The following is a 15,876-nucleotide window of genomic DNA, read 5'->3' as shown; positions in this document are numbered from 1 at the left end:
ATGCTATCATTCCATTGGCTAAAATGTTCCACTTCTTTCAGCTTTGTTCAAGTGTAGAGATCCTCCATTCCTTGGTTCACATTCACCAAGACAGACATCTTTATGTCATAAACAGCGGGAGAATTCCTGAGAATTCTAGACAGTAATGAAGACTTTGAGAAGCCATATGAAAACTAACAATGCATTGTATGACATTTCCCATGGTAAAGCTGAGGTGGTTTTCGGCTCTGTAATTATATTAAGAGTCCCCACCCTCTAAATAAGCAGTTCTAGGTTCCCAAGCAATTACCTCTTGCCCACATTAAAAGTAGTCAGATATGCTAAGTGCCATTTACTGCTTAATGTAACAAAGAACTAATATGTCAAGGTCTTTGAGTTGTCACACAAGGTAACTATGGAGTGTAATTATTTTTAGCTTCAAAACTATATACTGCTGGATTGACTATAAAGTTTGATAGGCTTTCCTTTTTTAAGGAAATGAAAACAGTGGAAGAATATAGGAATAATAACTTAGACTGATTTTTGTACAAACTCCTGCTGAAAGTCAATCCTATTCATATAATGTACATGAATCCTGAATTGACTTATTTTTTTCTAGGCATATCTGAAATGAGCATATTTGGGTCTCATCCAATGTTGGCTCTGGCTAGCCATGCAGACATGTAGTTTGCACCGCCCATCCCTCCGCCCCCATCTCGTAATCTTATCTGTAAAGGGATTGCAAGTGATCCCTCAAAGTTCTCTGATTCAGTGTGCTTGTATGCATTTCTTAAGTTACTCAAGTATTCTTGGGAAAAAGAAAAGGAGTAACATGATGCTTTTTGTGTATGTGTTTTCAAATTGATTTTCATAACTAGAAACAATAACTAAAATCTAGTGTCAATGACTAAAACCCACACATGATCATGGTTTATAAAGACCACACTCTTCTAAGTGCTTCACCATTACAAATTCATGTGAACTTCACCTAGACATTCTGATACGGATTTGAGGATTCAGAGAAGAAATGGATGCGCAGGAATGTGAAGTCATTTTCTCAAGGTCATAATGCCAGTAAATAAAAACAGTAAAAACGGAAATGAGGTAGTGTTGCGGTATTATTTGGTGGACGAGAGCATAGTACAGAAGATGTTATTCCCATCTGAGCATTCTTAGGCTTTCCCCCTTGCATGGGTGGAGGTCCCTCAACCTCTTCCAGCTATCCATGCTGCAGGGAAGGTAGTGCCTTCCCAGTGTGTCTGGGGTGCATTGTATTGGAGTGGGGAAGGTGAAGGGCTGGGAGTGGGAAGGATTAGGTCTGGGTGGGGGCTAGTTCTTCAGAGAGAGTGGGAATGAGAGAAGCAGCTGAAGGGAGTGAGAAAGAGAAACAAGGCGGGGAGTGACTGAAAAAACCTAGGATTTATATATCTCATTGCATGCATATTGTTTGAAAACAGTTTCCATTGTTTTGAGTTGTCAGGATTAAACTGTCTTTTGGAACACTTCTCTGTCATTGGACCATGTGAGTAATTACTTATAAGCATCACAGGTATAAGCTGTTTTCCCAATCACCCAGGGGTGTGGTTGAAATCAAAGGTCCTGGTCTTAGTTTGCTGAGCTGACGGGGACGGCCTGGTAAGTAACAGCCTAGGAGCATCTTTCGGAAGCACTTGTTTTTCAGTTTTTGATAGTACAGGTGATGGGTCCTGACAGAAGTACAGTTTTGTTTTGTTTTTTTTAGGCATTACAATCATTCATATAATGTATAAAATGTGTTTATTATTGTTTATAGGGTATTTTGAAATAGATATTACGGGGGGCAAAAACATGGTAAACATATTCCTTCACATAGATAGAACAGAGTACTCAGATAGAAATACATCATAAGCCATCCTTTTGGCGTTTGTTATACTATAGAATATTCCTGATCAGAAATAGAAATTCATGGAAAAAGGCTCCTTTTCATTTTTATGCATCATGGGTCTAGATCTTCACCCAAATACTCTAGACAGAGGAAAGTGAATGCATAACCCTCTATATTTTACCTTAATTTTTATATATGTAAATGTTTAATCTGAAAGATGGCCATGCTTGTTTTAAGATAAATAGGTTTAAAATCACAAGTTTATTATTTAACCCTCCACCTCTATGTCAACAAATCTTCAAATAATATAGAGCAGATATAAATGAAGCTTATCACCTTTGGGGAGACTTCTCCATAGTGTCTGAACTCCAACGCCTTGATTTTAATTTAGGTGGAAAATACAGGTAAACACTTTTAATAGCCCTCTAATTTCTAATTCCCTTCTATAGAAAGGAATTCAAAGGCTTACCAGTAAAACCATAACAGGAATTCAAAGAATTTTGGGATCTAAATTCCTATTGAGAAGAATGACTCTGAACAGGGAAATTTCGTACACGTGTGCAACAAGGATATAGTTGGAAATCCTGCCGATTCCCCTACTGGGCAAGAGCAGAGCTTAGGAAAGTTGGGTGAAGAGCTTCAATGCTGGCTACCTCTTTTGAGCTCTTTCTTTTCCTTGCTCTTTCTGCAACAGTTATTTCAGTGGTGGAGTTTTAAAAACAGTTCTTTGGGGTCAGTAGATTGCTTTATCTTAGTCTCTGCAGAGTGGTTTCAGGTTTTAAACTTCGTGAAGACACACTGGGGTTGGGACCCGCCAGTGGATGGTCAGAGTCCTTTCATTTTTGAGGTAATTCTTCCCTAAGCTGGGCTTGTTTTGTCACACACAATCCTTTGTTCTTAGATTTTGCAATTCTGCTAAGTATCTGGGTGTGGCAGAGGTGAGAACATACCTCAGGTGTGGGAAGAGACAGTCCAAAAGGGAAACCTAAAAAAGGTTCGGATCCTGCCACATTCATGATGTTCTACTTGTACTAACTGTGCTTCATTGTTCATCGCAACAGCTTATTCTCCTTAGTTGTAGAAATAAAGGAAAACTCAGAAGTATGAAGTGTGTGTGTGTGAGAGTGTGTGTGTAGTGTGTGCGTATGTGTGTTTAAAGATAGTTACCTGGTGAAAAATTGGAACCCTGTTGATGTAAATAGCATAAGATCGTCTTAGTGATAATGAGTCATCAATTAATTATAATAGATGGCTGTAAAATGGTTTGCCCAGCCAGTTTGGCCAGTAGGAAGACTCAAGGTAATTAACTTGCTATTATCAACTGTTTTTGAGTAAGTTACTTTTAAGAGGAACGCACAGATTTGAAATAGAAACTCTGAATTTAATCACTAAAAAATTGCCTGGTCAGACTTTGAGAGGAAGTCCCATATTCGAATCCTATTTCTCTGTTCTATACTTTCTCTTCTGGTTACCCAATAGAGAGTCTTAATTTGGAATGCTTCACAGGAAATTCATGTTTTCAAATTCTACCCCACCCAACTCCTAGTCAAGCAACACCTCAATGCCTAACGTTTTTTCAAGGAAAACTAGTTTCAGTGCAGATGTTGAAGATACATGAACTGCAGTGTGCATAGGAAGCTGGCATTTGCCATGGTTAATTTCATGCTGGTAGAATTTACCATTGGAATAATCTCTTCTGAAGATGTCTTGGTGGTCAGAAGTTGACATCAACATGATAAAACAAATTCCTGACCAACCACAACCAAATACAAATTCCTTTGTCTCAGAAACACTAGCCATGCAGGATGCCCCCTGGCCCTCATTCTGGAGAGATCTTCCCAGTAGGGATGCACCTTCTGCCAGGAGCACCTGGGTGGCTGCCCTTGTGCAGGCACAGCTGCCCAGTGGGATCAGGACACACAGGCTCCATGTGGCACAGCCCGGCCCCCAAGAGGAGCCCTGGGACTGTTTTAAGGACTTCAGGCCTTCCATCCCCACTGCACACACTCCTATCCTTGTCTCCCCAGGTTTTCCTCTATAAGGCTCAGAAACATAGAGGCAGCTTTTATATCAGTACCAAGAATTTAGGGCTTGAGTGAACAGACTCCCCATTCTTCAATTTATGTGTTCAGAGAGTAAAGTCAATATTCAGAAGCATTGCCAATTAAAGTCAAAGCTGAGTCAAATCATATTTGTCTTTTCCTGTTCTTGCATGCTGCTAACACCCAGCCCCAAATACCACATGATCTCACTTATAAGAAGAATCTAATGAACAGAACAAACCAATGAGCAAAATAGAATCAGAGGCATAGAGTCTTGGAATAGACTGACAGCAGTAAGAAGGGAGGGAGGTGGGGACTGATTGAAAGAGGGTGGGGGCATTAGTCAAAGAACATACATGAAGGACCCATGGACATGGACACCAGTGTGGGGATTGACTATGAAACTGGGGTCGGGCTGGGTGGAGGAGGGGGAAGGGGGAAAAATTTGGAACAACTGTAATAGCATAAACAAATAAGTCATTAATACAGAATAAATAAAATAAAATAATTTTTAAAATGTACGCTGGCCAGTGTGGCTCAGTTGGTTGGAATGTCATCCCCTAACTAAAAGGTCGTGGGTTGGGTTCCCAGTCAGGGCACATGCCTGGGCTGCAGGTTCGGTCCCGGTCCAGGTGCACGTGATCCCTGGTCCAGGCACGTGTGGGAGGCAACAAATTCATGCTTCTCTCACCTTGATGTTTCTCTTTCTCCCACTCTCTAAAAGCAATGAAAGGGTGTCACCGGGTGAGGATTAAAAAAAAAAAAAAAAGCCATCTTGAAGTTCCTCCACTTACAATGCTACTTCTGAACTTCCTGACTGAGCGCATTAACAGTAAGCTTCCAGTTCCAACTGGCTAATTCTCAGCCTCCGAGACTCAGAGTGGGGTTCTGTGAGTCACTGGGTGAGTTGTCTCCTTTATGCTTGTGTGCGGGGCGCTGTCCTCAGACCATGTTAAAGCTGAGTTGTTAAATTTAGGAAAGCCATTTCCAACAGAGTGCCTGCTTCCGGCCCTTCACCTAAGTCTTGTCAGTTCAGCTTACATATAAAACATGCCCAGTTGTTCACCTTCTTTTACATGACAGTTATTTTATTTTTTTTATCCTAAGAAGAGGTTAGGAAAGTTTTCAGAATTTATAGCTGTGAAATCCTAGGGCTGTTCTTGGAAATAAACAAGGAATGGGAGAATATTAGACACAAGCCACCCTGTTTCTGTGGTCTTTCTTTTACTCAGGTGGTTAATGAGGAAAGCACTGTTGGGTCCTCAGGTTTGTTTCTGTAACAGCAGTCCAATACTTCCTTCAGCCTGGAGGTGAATGAGTCATTACAGCTGAGTTAGGACTGGCAGACAAAGTGTAGACAACTTCTGCATGCTGAAACACAGCACTTCTTCCTGGAACACATTTTAGGTTGAACAAAGTTTGGAAAAACAGACAAAATGAGGATCCTCAAAGAAGCTTCAGAAGGCTTTTATTCTGTGCCAAGCTGACATGTTAAACATAAGTTTCTCATTTGCAAGAATCGACTGATAGAATAGTTTTTTCTTTTGAGTTCTACAATGCCTTTAAGACTTTTGTAAAAAGAAAAAGTCATTGTATAGAATTATGAACAAGAGGTCAGATTTTCTTTAAAGGAGTGCTTGTGAAAAGTTCCAAAAATATTCACATTCCAGATATTAATAGATGTTACTAAAAAGATTCTACGGTCAAATAATTACAATATTATGTGCCATTTATTTCTCCCTTACCATGTGCCAGGCTTTATTTCATTTGACTTTAACAACAATCCCATTAGGTAAATACATTATTACCTCTATTTTAAAGTTAGGGTTACTGAAGCTTAGAGAGTTTAGTGACTTCCAGAGTAAATAATGGAGCCATCAAACAGATTGGTTTAATTCCAAAATTCTTTCCCTTAACTGTGCGTGTGTTGCATCTGCTCTGCCTCCCAGCCACGCTGTGAGTGAGTGGTGTCTATGTGTCCTGCCCCCTGCAGCCCTGCTCAGCTCTGTAGACTCCTGCCTGTGGTTTCTTTCATGGAGTCAACCCATATCATAGATTGTCTTTCTTTTTCTCTGCTGCCTATTTTTCCAAAGAACCCTTCCAAAGAAGGGTTCTTTGCAAATAATTCTTTTGCAAAGAACCCTGCCTTCTCATGATGGGCCTACGGCAGGACAGCTTCAGTTTTGTCATTCTGTTTCCAGTGCTGTTTCATGCTCAGTTAGCTCTAGGACCCACTCGTTTGTCCATTTTGTGGTCCAGGGTATCTGTAGATTCTCCTCCAACACCATATTTCATAGCACTGTATCCATATATAGTTGATAAACACAGAAGTAAATATGCTTTAAAGGATTTTGTTTTTTACATTTTTAAAATTACTACATAAGTTTCAGAACTATTATTGTGCTAAATTAATTATCCATCACCAAGAGGAGGTTTTAACATTAGAACACTTCCCTTTTTTTCATGGCACACTGACTTAATTTGGATTCCTGAGACAATGTCTTGAAGGCAGACAGTTTATTGGGCAAGTGACCCCAGGAAGCACAAGTGAAGAATGAGGAGAAGGACAGCTTAGGGAAAAAAGATAACAAAGCATGTGTTTTTAGTCAGATCAACACAACTAGAGCTCAGTATTTCTGGGGATCCACTGAGGAGCTGTGCAGAATGAATCTCAAAATGGTTCTACTGAAGGGCAGGGAAGCTGGGCTATTGGTCCACTGACTGTTGTCCTTCACTGTTGAGATTTGCTCCTGGGGTTTAAATCCCAGCACGTCTGGGCTGCCCTTTGTGCAGGCTGGGCAGGCTCCCACGGTGCCAGGTAAAGCTCTCATTCCAAGAGGCAGACAGACAGATGCTTGGGGTGGGAAGCTTTCAGTGTGTAAGGCAACTGCCCACTAACTGCAGGCTAAATCAGAGGTGGGCCAAGGACATGTGGGTGGGACATCTCCATTGTGTGCCATAGTCCCCGATGCCTGTCTTTGCTTACATCATCCCCGCCCCACATTAAGTAGGCTCTGATGCTGATGCTTTAAGGTAATTATGGGCTATAGTCTCTAAAGTTGAATTTAAAAATGGAAGGATTAGTGAATGTATTGCAATCCCCGTAGCTGTCACTGAGACCATTATTATTATTATTTTTAAGAAAGGGGAGAAGGGAGGGAGAAAGAGAGGGACAGAACCATCAATGTAAGAGAGAAACATCAATTGGTTGCCTCTCATACACACAACCAACCGGGGACAGAACCTGCAGCCCAGGCATGTGCCCTGACTGGGAATCAACTGGCGACCTTCGGTTTTGCAGGACAACACCCTACGAACTGAGCCCCACCTGTCAGGGCGAGGCCATAATTAATACAGTTGCAACCTCCCCCCCCCACCCCCACCTTATCGGCCAGGGATACCTTTCAAGACCTTCAGTGGATGCCTGAAGCTGTGGCTAGTCCCCAACCCTGTATGCACTGTTTTTTCCTATACACACGTAGGTATGATAAAGTTTACTTTCTAAATTAGGCACAGTAAGAGATTAACAACAATAATAATAGAATAGAACAATTATAACAACATACTGTAATAAAAGTTACGTGCATGCGGGCTCCCCTTTTCTCTCAAAATATCTTATTGTGCTGCATGTACGCTTCTTGTGATGTGAGATATTACAGGGTCTGTGTGATGAGATGAAGGGGGGTGAATGACGTGCGCTTTGCGACAGCACCGGGTACGAGACAGTCGATCTGATAATGGAGATGGCCACTAAGTGACGAAAGGGAGGGTAGCATCTACAGTGTGGGTTTGCTGAAAGGGGTGAGTCACATCCCAGATGGGACAGAGCGAGACAGCTCAAGATTTCAGCATGCTACTCAGAATGGCATGTAATTTCAGACTCCTTGTTTATTCCTGAGTTTTTTTCCATTAATATTTCATATCATGTTGCCCTGGGGAAGTAAAACTGTGGAAAGCAAAGCTGTGGATAAGAGGGGGAACTATGGATTTTGTAAGAGCTACTGTATCCCCTTGTGATAACCAAGGTCAATAAACCCCACAGGTATATTAATGCTCATTATTGTTGGCCTGTTGGTCTAGCTGCATGAGGAACCCAAAATGACTGGTGACAGTAGCTTTAGGCTCAGTGGAACCCATCTATGTCCACTGTGAACCATTTGACCCACCTTGGAAATTTAGACTTCCAATGCTGCAGAGCCCAGATTTTCTAGAGAGAGCACAAATTCCCCCAAATAAGACACTGGGATGAATGTTACGAAGGGCTGATCTCAGCCTTGAAAGGGGTCGTCTATGAGCTGATACCTTAGCTGAGCCTGTAAGAAGCTGTTTTAATATCTTGTCAGTCTGGTAGCCTCTTGGATATGCAGTGCACAGAAAGTCATGCACCCATTGTCTCGCCTTAGCTCCCTTAGTTTAAGGAAATGTTATAAAGGATCTCATGTCAACTAATTGAGAACAACATAAACCCTTGGATAATGGGGCTTGCAGGGGATAATGGGGGCCTGCATCCATGGGGGACCCCTGGCTTTCACAATGTGCCACGGTGAGTCAGTGGTTGGTTAACCTGAGCCTTTTATTCACTTTCTCCAATTCATGATCCCACAATCCTCGTCCTTACCAGTGTCCCCGTATCTATCAAGTGCTATAGAGATCATATAAGCCAGCAATACCTCTTCCATCCCAACCCACCACAGGGGAGCATTTTCATAACTACGATGCTGCAGGCTGTCAGCGGTTGTCACAGCTGCCCTCCCCCCCAGCAGTGCAGTTCTGGCTGCCCTAGGACTGGAGTGAGCCGCTTGCAGGCTCCATTCTGAGACCCCTTCCAGACCTGCCTGTCTTAGATTGGTTTCCCCAAAAGATTTGGGTGTAGGTAGTATTTGGGAGGTGATCCCAGGAATCCCAAATGAAGAAGAGAGGAAAGCAATATAGGGAAGGGAGAAAAGCCAATAACGTGTATGTTATTGTTACTACAACTGCTGCTACTATGGGCAACTGGGGCTCTGTCCTGCCACCGGCCCTTTGAGCAACCATGTGGAACCGTCCTGTGAGAGATGCAGAAGCTGGAGCATCTAACTGACCTCTGTCTCTTAATGGTTGAAGTTTCTCTTGTGGCAATAAATCCTTAGCATTTCAGAGGAGTCCTGTGCATGGGCTGAGCAGGTTGGCCAAATCCCTCCGACAACGAGGCAGAGAGACACAGTCGCTTAGGATGTGCTTGGAACCATCCATCACAGTTGCTGGGGTGCTCGGAAGTGGGCCAAGGGGCATTCAAGGCGGGCATGAACAGCATCTGCTACACAGACCTATGTTCAATAACAGGAGTCTGGTTGGAAAACACTTCTCTCAATTATCCACCCTATTTACTCCCATGGCTTCTCATAGTCTATAGGATTAAATTGCAACTCAGTAGCATAGCTTACAAAATTTTCCATGGTCTGGCTCTGTGTGCTTTTCTAGATTCATATCTTGAAAGTCATTCCTCTCTCAGCCACTGTCTTACCCACCAGACCCCCGCCCCGCCACACACGCACACAACCATCGCTGCCTTCTACGCTCTAGCCATAGCCAGCTTCTTGCACTTTCCTGGGATTTCATTTCTCTATGCTAGCTACTCTTTTTCTCTGCCAAAACTGACTTTGCACACTCTATTTCTGCCTAGTAAAGACATTCCAGGATGGTGGTGGTTGCCCAATACTGTGACTGACTTAACGCCCCAGATTACACACGTAAAAATAGTTCAAATGGTAAATTTATATTATGGATACTCTACCACAATAAAATGTATTTAAAAAATAAAAATAAGTGTGCTTCCCCACCCATTCCCATCTGTTATTATTTAGATAAAGCAGCACAATTCCGAGGAAACCACCTCCCCTAAATGAATGGACTCTTCCTATTTCTACATCTTATCTTTGAGACAGATACCATCTAGGGGTTTTCTGCCTGTGAAGTTTAATTTTATGTGTCAACTTGTCTGGGCCCTGGGTGTGTCTGCGAGGGTGTTTCTGGATAAGATGACATTTAAATTCGTTGACACAGTTAAGCAGATTGCCTTTCCCAAAGTAGTGGGCCTTACACAGTCCATGAAAGGCCTGACCAGCACAAAAAAAGGCTGAGTAAGAGAGAAATTCTGTCTCTCCCTGCCTGTCTTCAAGCTGAGACATTAGTCTTCTCCTGCCTCTGGACCTGGACTCAGACTCAGGCTGGAATAACACCACTGGCTCTCCAGATTCTCAGGCCTTTGGATCAGACTGGATCTATACCATGGGCTCTCCTTGGTCTCCAGTTTACCAGTGCAGATCTTGGGCCTTCTCAGCCTCCATAGCCATTTGAGCCAACTCCTTATATTAAACCTCTGTCTGTCTATTACTCTCTTTATATGTATACATGTCCATACATGTATCTCTTTCTCTTGATTTAGGTGTATCAACATACAATAAATAAATGTAAGAAATTACCTGTGGAAAATGCAGTGGCAGACTAATTCATACAGATTAAAGTATTTACAAAAAATTAACACCCCAAGCACATACTGGATTCTTAATATTATTGTATATAATGAAGCATAAAACATGGATGGCGAATATGCTCACCAGATTTATGATGTGGTTGCCTTTAGGAAAGGTGAAAGGGAATGAGACTGCGGATAATAAAAGAGACTTCAAATTTGTCTATAACATTCTATTTCTTTATGTATAAAAAAGAAAGCTGGAACAAAAATGACAACATGTTAGGTTTCTTTTTTTTAACTTGTGGTTGATGTACATGGAAATATATGTATTGTATTCTTATACTTCTCTAAATATTTAAAATGCTTCCAAGTAAAAAATGTGTTAATAGACAACACTAAAACTTTGCTACAGTTTGCAACCATTCTCACTTTTAAAAAATTAGGAAAGTTTCTGACACCATGGTAGATGCAAACATATCAGTACCATTTTTTAAAAAAAGAAAACTTAATGCCTACTAATATATTTCACAGTGCAAATATTTTTTTCCAAGTTTTTGTGTCCTTTAAAGAACGTCAGCCCTGGTCAGATGGCTCATTTGGTTGGAGCATTATCCCATACACCGAAAAACGTTGCGGGTTTGATCCCTGGTCAGGACACATACCCAGGTTGCGGCTCAATCCCTGGTTGGGACACGTGCAGATGCAGCCAATCGATGTTTCTCTCTCACATTTATGTTTCCCTTCTCTCTTCCCACAACCCCCTGTGATAAGGTACTACTTATCACAGAATTTTGAAGGTATTCCTTCCGGATTCCATAGTGTCCTTGAGAAGCCAGATACAATTCTGATGTCTAATCCTTTGCTTGTAATGTACTTCTTCATCCCTGGAAGATTTTAGTACTTTCTATTTATTCCCAACTTTTAAATTTGTGGTGCACCTGAGTGCTGGTTTTTATGGATGTATAGTACTTTACTTCTTTTTTTCTCTCTTTCTATAACTCCTATCAGTCGTATATTAGACCTCATTAGTTACATCTTCTAATTTTCTGTCTTTTTCTCTCTATTATTGTACCTCTTTTTTGTTTTACTTTCTCTTCCATTTTTTCACTCTTTTGTCTTTTTATGCTTCCTTTGCAGTGATTTTCTAAGTATTAATCTTTCACTCTTTTGCTAAAACTAACAACTGTTCTTCTATCATATATTTAATTTCCAAGAGCTTTTTCTTATTCTCTAATTATTCCTCTTTTTATGGAAAATTATTAACCTGTTTTATTTTGTAGGGGCAAATTCTTCTCTCACTTCCCATAAAATGTTAATAATTTTTGAAGTTTGTTCCTGTCCCATCCATGTACCTTTTTTCTTTAAACTCCATTTTTGGGTTGTTTGTGTATGTTTTGGACTCTCGTCTACAATTTTCTTGGATGTTTGATGATCCGTGGTTATTCAGTTATATTTCAGAGAGAGATACAAAAAATTCTAGTTTGGAAGCTCCACATATGTTGATTGGGCTCCCCTACTGGGCATAACCACAGGTTCAGAAAGTAAATCTGGTTGTTGCCTTGGAGGACTCCACATTCCCAATGTAAGTCTTTTCTCTTTTCTCTTGGGCTGGTCAGTTTTCCTGAAGTGAATTTTTCTATTTCTTGCCTAAAAAGTAGAGCCTGGTTGCTATTATTCTCAGAACCAGTGGGAGAATGAGCCAGAACTTCCACCTTGAATATGCATACTACCAGAACCCACATGTTTTCAGCATGTGCCTTACTTTGCCCTCAGCTGCAATTTGTCCTCAATACTCTCTGGGCATGTTTCTAGTCTTCTGCCAAGGCTGAGGAGATGTAGTGATTTAACTGTGTAGTCGAGAAGGGGAACTGGGCTTTTTATGCTTCCGGTAAAGACTTGGAATCTATCCTCCTGTATTCAACCCCTCCCCAAATCCTTGTCTTCAGAGATACTCTTTGTTTTTAATTCCTGCACTTCTCTGAAGCAGGAATCAGCTTGCTTCTTGTTGGCTTACCTCTCTCCCCACCCTGCAGCTATTTTAAAGATTAAAAATGTCCTTAAAAATAGCATGTTCTGACATGGGAGGATCTCAACAAATTCGCAAATTAAAAAGAGGCAAGTTTGATTTCTGTGATCATGTTTTTTCATATTTACATATATAATTACACATGCATACACATATGCTATGTTATATAATATTGTGTGTGTGTATATGTGCACGTGTGTGTGCGGGCGAGAGAGAAACATCGATTGATTGCTTCTCTCATGCACTCTGACTGGTGGGGACCAGGGGTACAACCCAGGACTGTGCCCGGACCGGGAATCGAAACTTTGACTTTATGGGACAATGCTCAACCAACAGAGCCACACTGGTCAGGGAAAATTTATGTAAATTTATTCTATGGGTTCCAAGAAACACCTTCCCTGAGAGACTACATACACTATGGCATTGTGGTGCTCAACTGGCATGCTGAGGTACGTCAATGTACCTCAGTCCTGCCACTGGCTTGCAACCAAATATTGATAAATGCATGAGTTGTTGTTGGTTTGCTATAATTAATGGCATTAAAATGCATACCCATGAGGTGAAGGAATAACAAAGTAATTTACATCAGAGAGAGATCTGATGTTTACTAAAACATGTGTGAGCTTTAAGTTTTTAAGTGAGCATCATTGGGGTAGTGAGCACTTTCAATAAGGGTACAAAGACCATGCAAGGGGGAAAGGCAAGTCTCCTCAACATATGGTGTTTAGAAAATTGGATATACACATGCAAAAGAATGAAATTGGACCCTTACCTTATACTACATACAAAAATTAACTCAAAATGGATTAAAAACTCAAATGCAAGAGCTGAAATTATAAAGCTCCTAGGAGGAAACATAGGGAGGAAGCTTCACGACATTAGGTTTGGTGCAATCAACAAAAACAAAAATAGATTAATGTGACTATGGTGTATCAAAAAATACTTTTGTGTATCAAGGATACAATTAACAGGGTAAAAAGACAATCTAAAGAATGGTAGAGAATATTTGCCAATCATATCTCTGATAAAGGGTTAATATCCAGCATATATAATGAAGTCCTACAAATCAATAACAAAAGTCAAATAAACCAATTAAAAATGGACATTTCTCCTAAGATAATATACAATAAGCATGCGAAAAGATACTCAATGTCACTAATCATTAGGGAAATGTAAATCAGAACCACAGTGGAATATCACCTCATACCTATTAGGGTGGCTAAAAACAAAACAAAACAAAACAAAACAAAACAAAACAAAACAACAAGTGTTAGTAAGGATGTGGAGAAATTGGAACCCTTGTATACTGTTGATGGGAATGAAATGATACAGCTACTATGGACAACAGTATGACAGTTTCTCAAAAAACTGAAAATAGGATTACCATATGATCTAGCAATTCCACTACTGGATATATACCCCAAATAATTGAAAGCAGGATCTCAAAATGAAATTTGCATTATCACATTTATAGCATTATTTGTAATATTCAAAAGGATGAAGCAATTCTAGTGTTCCAGAACAAAGACTGGATGAAAAAATATGTGATATATTGGGTTTGCAAAAAAGTCCATGTGGTTTTTTCCGTAAAATAAAAGACACATTTTTCATTTTCTCCAATAACTTTATTGATTTGGATGTTTTGAGTATGTCAGCTATCTCCCACATAGAACAATGTTGATCACCCTCAGAGTCTCTATTTGATCCCTATCAACTTCAGCTGGCCCACCTGACTGTGGAGCATCATCCAGCAGAAATTGCCAGCACGAAATTTTGCAAACCCTCTTTGACATGTTTGATCAGTCACAGAACCTTCTCCATACACTGAACAAATTTTTTTTTGTGTGCTTCAGTTGTGGTTTTACCTTTCTTTAAATAATAAAGCATAATATGCTGGAAATGTTGTGTATTTTCTTTCATCTTTAATAATAAAATGTCTACAAAAAACTCACCAATTTTGATGTTTTTTAAAAAATGCACGCTGCTATGACAGCTGTTACAATACCGTTTAAAAAAATTGTTTTGAATGAAGTTAAAGATAACTAAGTGCTACTAGAGCCATCCTACAGAAAAAACCAAAAGGACTTTTTGGCCAACCCAATACACACACACAGACACATAATGAAATCTTTTTAGTCTTAAAAAGGAGCAAAATCCTGTCACATGCTACAACATGGATAAAACTTAAGGATATTATGCTAAGTGAAATAAGGCAGTCAAATAAAGATGAATACTGTATACTTCTACTTATACGATGTATCTAATGTAGTCAAATTCATAAAAACAAACTAGAATGGCGGTTGCCATAGGGGAGGGGAAAATAGGGAGTTTTTTAATGGGTATAGAGTTTTAGTTTTGCAAGATAAAAAAAAGTCCTGAAGATCTGTTGCACGACAATGTGGATATACTTAATACCACTGAAATGTATGCTTAAAAATAGTTAAATTTGTTGCTCTGGCCAGGTGGCTCAGTTGGTTGGAGCATTGTCCCATACACCAAAAGGTTGAAGGTTTGATCCCAGACTGGGATGCGAACAGGAGACAACTGATAGATGTTTCTCTCTCTCTTCTCTCTCCCTTCCTCTCTCTCTCTAAAATTAATTTTAAAAAAAATAGCCTCAGGTGAAGATTTTTAAAAAATGATTAAGCTGTCAATTTCATGTTATGTATTTTACTACATTTAAAAAAATATTTTATTGATTATGCTATCACTGTTGTCTCAATTTTTCCCGTTTTGCCCCCTTCCACCTGGTACCCCCATTCCCTCCAACAATCCCCTCCCTTTGTTCATGTCTATGGATCATGTGGATAAGTTCTTTGGCTACTCTATTTCCTATACTATTCTTAACATTCCCCTATTACTACATTAAAAAAAAAAAAAGAGTAAAAAACCTGTTATAATCCCCTAAAGTCTGAAAATCAGTGATGGGAAACACTAAGAGGTCCACTTCTCACTTCTTGTCCCACCACTTGTAGCTGTGTTGTTTTGGGGAAGGAAACCTAACTCTCCTGGGCCTCAGTTATTTCTAGTCTAAGATGGTGATCTTGGTAAGATAATCAACTTCACCTAATAAGGAAAAAAATGTCAAACCTCCAAATTGGTTGGTTTCCTTGAATGAAGAATTTTCTGATGAGGAGACACAGTTGGACCTTCCCACTTCTGCTCTGTATCCTGAGAGCTACTCTCCCCTCAAGCTGCAATTTACCACAGCCCCTCCTCTGAAGAAGTCCTTCCTCCCGGACCCACCGCACATCTGTCTGCACTCCAGTCCCTGAAGCTTGGCTGGACACATTCCAATAAAGCTTTACTGACACAGATGTGGGAATTAGACACAGATGGGTCTATGGGCCTAGAAAAGCTGGCTTATTAAAATCAACCTGTCTTTGGTGTGAAAACATGCCCTTTCTTGTGGAAAAATGAGGAGGAAAAACGGCTTCTGGGTTGCACCCTGCCTTTTCAGCTCCCAGTCTGTGTGCCTTTGGCAGATTCCATCTTATTATCTGGTCTTTTA

This window comes from Pteronotus mesoamericanus, unplaced genomic scaffold (genome assembly GCF_021234165.1).
Source record: "Pteronotus mesoamericanus isolate MK-2021 breed Mesoamerican mustached bat unplaced genomic scaffold, CSHL_Meso_final contig_20, whole genome shotgun sequence".
NCBI lineage: Eukaryota > Metazoa > Chordata > Mammalia > Chiroptera > Mormoopidae > Pteronotus > Pteronotus mesoamericanus.
This window is presented reverse-complemented; position numbering follows the sequence as displayed.